Raw genomic sequence first — 6265 nt, 5'->3', positions numbered from 1 at the left:
GAAATGGGGTGTTCGGCAAAGACATCGCTTCCACTCTACATCTTCGGTATTATCCTTCCTTGCCGGTATTCCACCAGCTCTCCAATTTGGTATAATCTTCACTCATATATTGTTTGCCAAAGGGGGAGAGAAAGTAAAAAGGGCCCATATTTCACTCACAAGTATCCGTTTTTGGCGATTCATGCCAAAGGGGGAGAAAATATTAGCCCAAAGCAAAAGGACCGGACCACCAGCAATTTCAAAAATGTAGCCTTTCCAATTTGTATTAAAAGAAGGTTTTTCAATTAGTATCTTATTTTTGATAGAATTTTCAAATTGGTATAACCCCTTTCAAAATTAATATCTAAAATCCTCTTGAACACTAAGAGGAGAATTTCATTGAGGGGGAGTTTTGTTTAGTCAAAGGAAAAGCATTTAAAACAGGGAGAGAAAATCTCAAATCTTGAAAATGCTTCTCAAAAACGTATTCATTTACCTTTGACTATTTGCAAAAAGACTTTGAAAAGAGTTTCCAAAAGAATTTGCAAAAACAAAACATGTGGTGCAAGAGTGGTCCAAAATGTTAAAAATAAAGAAAGCATCCATGCATATCCTATGAAATGTATATTGGTTTAATTCCAAGCAATCTTTGCACTTACCTTATGCAAACTAGTTCAATTATGCACTCATATATTTGCTTTGGTTTGTGTTGGCATCAATCACCAAAAAGGGGGAGATTGAAAGGGAAATAGGGTCAAACCTTTTCCTAAATGATTTTGGTGGTTGAATTGCCCAACACAAATAATTGGACTAACTAGTTTGCTCTAGATCATACATTCTACAGGTGCCAAAGGTTCAACACAAACCAATAAAAAGAACAAGTTAGGCTTCAAATAAAGGAGCAAAAAGGAAACCGAAGTGTGCCCTGGTCTGGCGCACCGGACAGTGTCCGGTGCACCAGGGTGAATAAGCTCAAACTCCTCAGCTTCGGGTTTCCCAGGCGCAGCTCCTCTATAATTCACCGGACTGTCCGGTGTGCCACCGGACTGTCCGGTGCACCAACGGAGCAACGACTATCTGCACGCAACGGTCGTCTCTGATGGATGAATAGTGCAGCATAGTATCGCAGCAGAAGTCAGAGCAGCAGGTCAGAGGGGAACCAGACTGTCCGGTGTGACACCAGACTGTCCGGTGCCACATGAGGACAGAGCCTCCAATGGTTGACCAGCTCCATGCCCTAACGACAGGATGACGTGGCGGCACACCGGACACTGTCCGATGTGCCCATCGTCAGCAACCTTCTTCAACGACTATAATTTGATTGGTGGCTATAAATTCCACCCCAACCGGCCACTTCAAGGTGTGGGAGCCCAAGCAACATTCCAAGTCATATAGTTGACATACACAAGCCCTCCCAACCACCTCCATTCATTGATCCATCCTATACACAAGATTTAGACCACTACAAACCACACAAGTGCCACAAAAGAGAGAGCAAGCAAAAGAAAGTCTCTCGTGTGAGTTTAGCTCTAGTGCCTTGTAAGATTCATTAAGAGAAAGTGTGTGCTACATCTTGTGTTCATATTGTGCGTGGAGTTTTGACTCCCATTGAACTTCCTCCAAAGTTTTGGAGGCTTGTAAAGCTAGCAAGAGACACCTAAGTGTGTGGTGATCCTTGCGGGGTCTTAACTGATCCTTGAGAAGAAGAAGAGCTCGCCGATCTTGGGGATCGGTTGAGAGAGGGGAAGGGTTGAAAGAGACCCGTCCTTAGTGGACTCCTCAACGGGGACTAGGCCTTCGAGGGCCGAACCTCGGTAAAACAAATCACCCGTGTCTCGTGTGTTTATTGCTTGTGATTTGTTTGTTCTCTCCCTTTCTAAGTTCTCTTGCACTACTCTTTGCTAACATTATTTTGTGTTGCTTCAAGTTAAATTCTTATTTAGAGAAGCAACTCCTTGCAAGAAAGAACTTGTGTTTATCCTCTTCTTAACTAAGCCCTCTTGCATTATTCTCCACTAACATTTCTAATAGTATTGTTATTGATTAAATTCCGCACTCTTTGAAAACAATACTCATTGCAAGCAAAGGTCTTAGTTTTATACTCCGATAATTGTGAATCTTGTTCTAACCACTAATCAAGGGATCTAGTTTGTATTTAGAGCTATAATTTTCAGGTTTCGCCTATCCACCCCCCTGTAGGCGACTTTCAGTAACCACATCACGGTGAGGAGCCTCCACAATCACGATTATTTAGGTAAACCAATCACAACTACTTATTAAAGTGATTTTCTTAACTATAACACTTTAAGACAGAAACTCTACCAGACTTTCCTGGGTGCGAGAAAGTCAAATTTGGTGAAGTTGTTAAGGCTCCACCAAAGTTGTAATTCCCGAAGGTAGTTATACTTCTCCACATGGCTCTACATGAATCCTTTTGTGCGATCTATATTCTGGATTACACATCGATGGTTCTATACTTCTATAGGTGAAGAGTGCTTTAGATGCTTCTCGCGAGATGCTGAGGAAAGAGGCAATTGAGAATTACAAAAATATCAAAGGCTGAACATCGAGGCCTAGACTGCAGCTTCCAACACTAGTAGGATCACAATAGATATTTTCTCTATTTATTACATCGTTATCAAACTTACTATGTTTATATCAGAGAAGTTTAGAGTATCAATTGTGTAATTTGTACTCTCATGTAGGCAATTCTGAACAAATATTTCTGTCTAGATTTCCTCTCTTCTTTTGTGTGTTTGTTTTTCCAATTGGATCATTGTTGTGCTCTTGCCAACAGGGTATTATGTGATTAAGAAAGAAAATGCTAACTATTTGATCAGTGGCTTGGATTTTGGAAAATTGCCCATATTTGGTTCAAGTCCATTCTTATGTGGCAATTGGAGCATAATTAACTAATATTTCAGGATATCTATACTCAGTGAGTTTTTCTTCCAACCTCCCCAATGTATAGTTGTGGAATATGTACATGTCTTCAACAGTAACAAAGGATTAAAAAGATCTTGTTTTGGCATTTCAAGTTGAGCGTGTGTATGCTACAACTGGAGCCCTTTATCCATGTGGAGGGTAGACATTGTTTTGTATGTAGCATCCTTGGATTCATCTGCAAGTTTGAATCTGAAGAAGTGTATCACAGTATCAAGGTGGCTACCATTATCTTCATGGAGGCAACGACCGTGGCGCCTCCCATCCCCGCCCCTAACCCCATCGATGACTGGGTGGATGGCTCGTGGACGATGGACTGTTTCTGCAGCGTCACGTTCGACGACGGCGAGGAGATGGTCAACTGCGATGAGTGCAGCGTGTGGGTGCACATGCGGTGCACACGCTATGTCTGCGGCGTCCACACATCCTTCTCCTGCCACAAATATCGGAGGTCCAAGCGCGTGCCTTCCTCCACCAACGAGGCCGAGGTTGATGAGCTCCTCACCGAGCTGCCAACCCACTGCCCGCCTCCGCTGTACCGCCGCTGGGCCGAGGTCCCGCTCCCAGCCCGCGTCCTAGGAGCAAGCGACTCTCGCCCTGATCTGGTATGATTCATTGTTTTGTTCAGTGTGCCAGATATACTCTTCTTTGGCACAGGACTTACTAGCATATACTGTTTGTTCAGAATATTAATAGGACAAAAGGAAAATGCGGAATTTGTGCTTGCCATGTGTCCAGCATAACCATATGTCCTATCAGGAGGTTAGCCTATTTTCATCTTGTATGTTTGTGTTTTCCTACTATTTTGGGAGTCAACTATTTATCCAGTTTGTTTGAACATCTCGAGCACAAGACTTGGGTCCACCTAACTTCCATTCAATGGCAATATGTTTCTTTATTGCATTGGCAAGTGTCCTTCCCCTTAGGATGCCATAGCAACTTTAAGACACATGGAGAATATTTGGAGTGGAACCTTAGTTACCGCTACACCATCTCAGCCTATGTAATAACCATGTGTAAAGTTCAGTTTGGACATAAGATGATTTGTTTGAACTTTTGGGGCTATAAAATTCTGTTTTCAGCTCAACTAGAAGAATTGTTCGTTTTCAGAAGTTATTGATTACTGTACTTTTGATAAATAATAACATGTGTTTTGTTCAAATACAAAACTTAAATAGGAAAGGACAAATCTGTTGTCTTGTGGAGCATCCAAGACCATATATCTAGATGTTCATTGTTAAAACACGTCTATTTGTTTAATGATGTTATTGTTAATTAAACTAGGATCATCGGCCTTCTCTGTGAATGTCTATGTTGACACATGCCTTATTTTTATTTATATTTATATTAATACCCTATATTGTTTTTTTATTTGGGGATGAAGTGCGCAGGAGTTTTGTAGTGTGGGTGATGATGCTTGTCTTATTCTGTGGGATGCTCGAACTGGCACTGTCCCAGCTGTTAAGGTGACAGTTCTCTTGTTCTATATCTAATTGGATAAACTATGTTTTTGGCCAAAATTGAGTCCATGAATGCAATGCGGCTTCTTTTGTAATAATATAACTTCACTCAAAGAGGTGATGGGCAGTTGGTTTTTAATGAGACCATTGCAATCACATGGAGCTATTTATTTTGTCAAATTGGTCTGAGATACTTTACTTGTTGCATGATAATTGTGTTTCTTGAATGACTGTTAATTTTCATTAACTTAACTGATATAACGTGTTGGGAAATTGATCCTGACTGATTTATTGGTCGAAAGTATTTTGTTCAGTTTTTTACTTGTTCCAAATAGGGTGACATTATATTTCTTTTCTAATGTGGTGTACCTTTAGATTTTTTTTTCAGGATATGGAGTTTGTAAATGCAGTATGAACTATGATGTTAAAAGTTATTTATTATTTATTTCCAGGTTGAGAAAGCTCACAGTGGAGATGTTCATTGTGTTGATTGGAATCCCCTTGATGTTAACTATATCTTAACTGGGTATGACGGCATTAAGGTTCAATTTAGCATAATCATTGAAACAAATTTGATTTCTATCAGTTCCTTATACATTCAAGTAATGAATCTTTCAATTGGTTAAAGTAACAAAATTTATGTATGACTAAGATCACAAATGGATTACAAAACCTTATCTCATAACGCTATAGCACACATTTATACATAAGTTATCGTGTTATTACATGTTTCCGTTGCAACGCACGGGCATTCACCAAGTTGGTAAATATATCTATTGCACATGTGGAGCATTAAAATCCCTCGTGATTTGGTAGACAAATATATCTATTGCATGCATGGGGCATTAAAAACTCCCATGATTTTGGTGTGTCTTGTTTCCTTTGGAGTAAGTATAATAAGGAGCCTAGAGCCCGTTTACATGGCACTTTTGCCTATGTGGAGGTGTGGGCTGCCATGCAAGAGCCCATCTCGACACGTGGATATAGAAAAGAACAGATCACATGAGTAGTCGCGAATACGCTCTAAAAAATTTGATCGTCTGCACACCCATGCAAGTGTATCTTTGCGGACGGTGATTTTGGAGGCCTGCTCTCTCACTCTCTCTATGCTCGCAGAAGATGGGACAGAGATGTGTTGTTCGCAATTCACGTGAGAGATTTCACGTTGCTAGAAGAGCCCTCCCTTTCCATTCTATAGACAGTCAGAAGGAGGGAGGAAGACAATGGACAGAACAGTCGCGCATGAATACTGGAAACTGGCGACCTGTTACTGATAACGGACACAATAACTGACGCCCGTTACCAACCGTTACCAGCTAGAAAATAGGAAACGGGTGGTCATCACTCCAGGCAAAATGCACAACCGTTTGAAAGAAATATTCGGACCAATGTTCGATCTACCACAGACCATGAGCCACGGCTCGACCCGGCCGTTATAATTTTGCAGGATGGGAATTACACAAGGTCCTCGTCGATAATAAAAGTCAGGCTGACATCATCTTCCTGCATGCATTCGATCTCATGGGCATCAATCACAGCCTGCTCCAAATAGTCGACAACTCATTGTATGATTTCAGAGGGAAAGGAACGTTTCCACTTGGCAAGATAGAGTTGTCTCTCTCTCTCTCTCTCTTGGCACACCCCTCAATGCAAGATCCGAGCAAGTAACCTTCGATATAGTCGATATGGTTTATCCATACAATGCCATAATAGGACAGGGATCCACAAACAAGCTTGAAGCAACCATTCACAGGCTCTATCTGTGCATGAAAATATCAGGGCCCTAAGGCGCAGTAACTATTTACAGTGACCAGCAAACTGCTCGCAACATCGAAAGAGACTTTGTCCCAGGCCAATGCAACGTTCACTATCTCACATCCGAG

The 6265-nt window shown here is 41.2% G+C and overlaps 1 long non-coding RNA gene across 1 annotated transcript; it reads left to right on the top strand.

The window, feature by feature from the left end:
• The first annotated feature begins 4285 nt into the window (after positions 1–4285).
• On the top strand, positions 4286–4916 carry LOC109943808 (uncharacterized). The gene is made up of 2 exons (XR_002266891.1): positions 4286–4388; positions 4835–4916. It is a non-coding gene; the product is annotated as an uncharacterized lncRNA (long non-coding RNA).
• The last annotated feature ends 1349 nt before the right edge of the window (positions 4917–6265 follow it).

Source organism: Zea mays, chromosome 1, assembly GCF_902167145.1.
Source record: "Zea mays cultivar B73 chromosome 1, Zm-B73-REFERENCE-NAM-5.0, whole genome shotgun sequence".
Classification (NCBI taxonomy): Eukaryota; Viridiplantae; Streptophyta; class Magnoliopsida; order Poales; family Poaceae; genus Zea; species Zea mays.
Note: the sequence above shows the minus strand (reverse complement) of the source record. Positions and strands in the feature narration are given on the sequence as shown.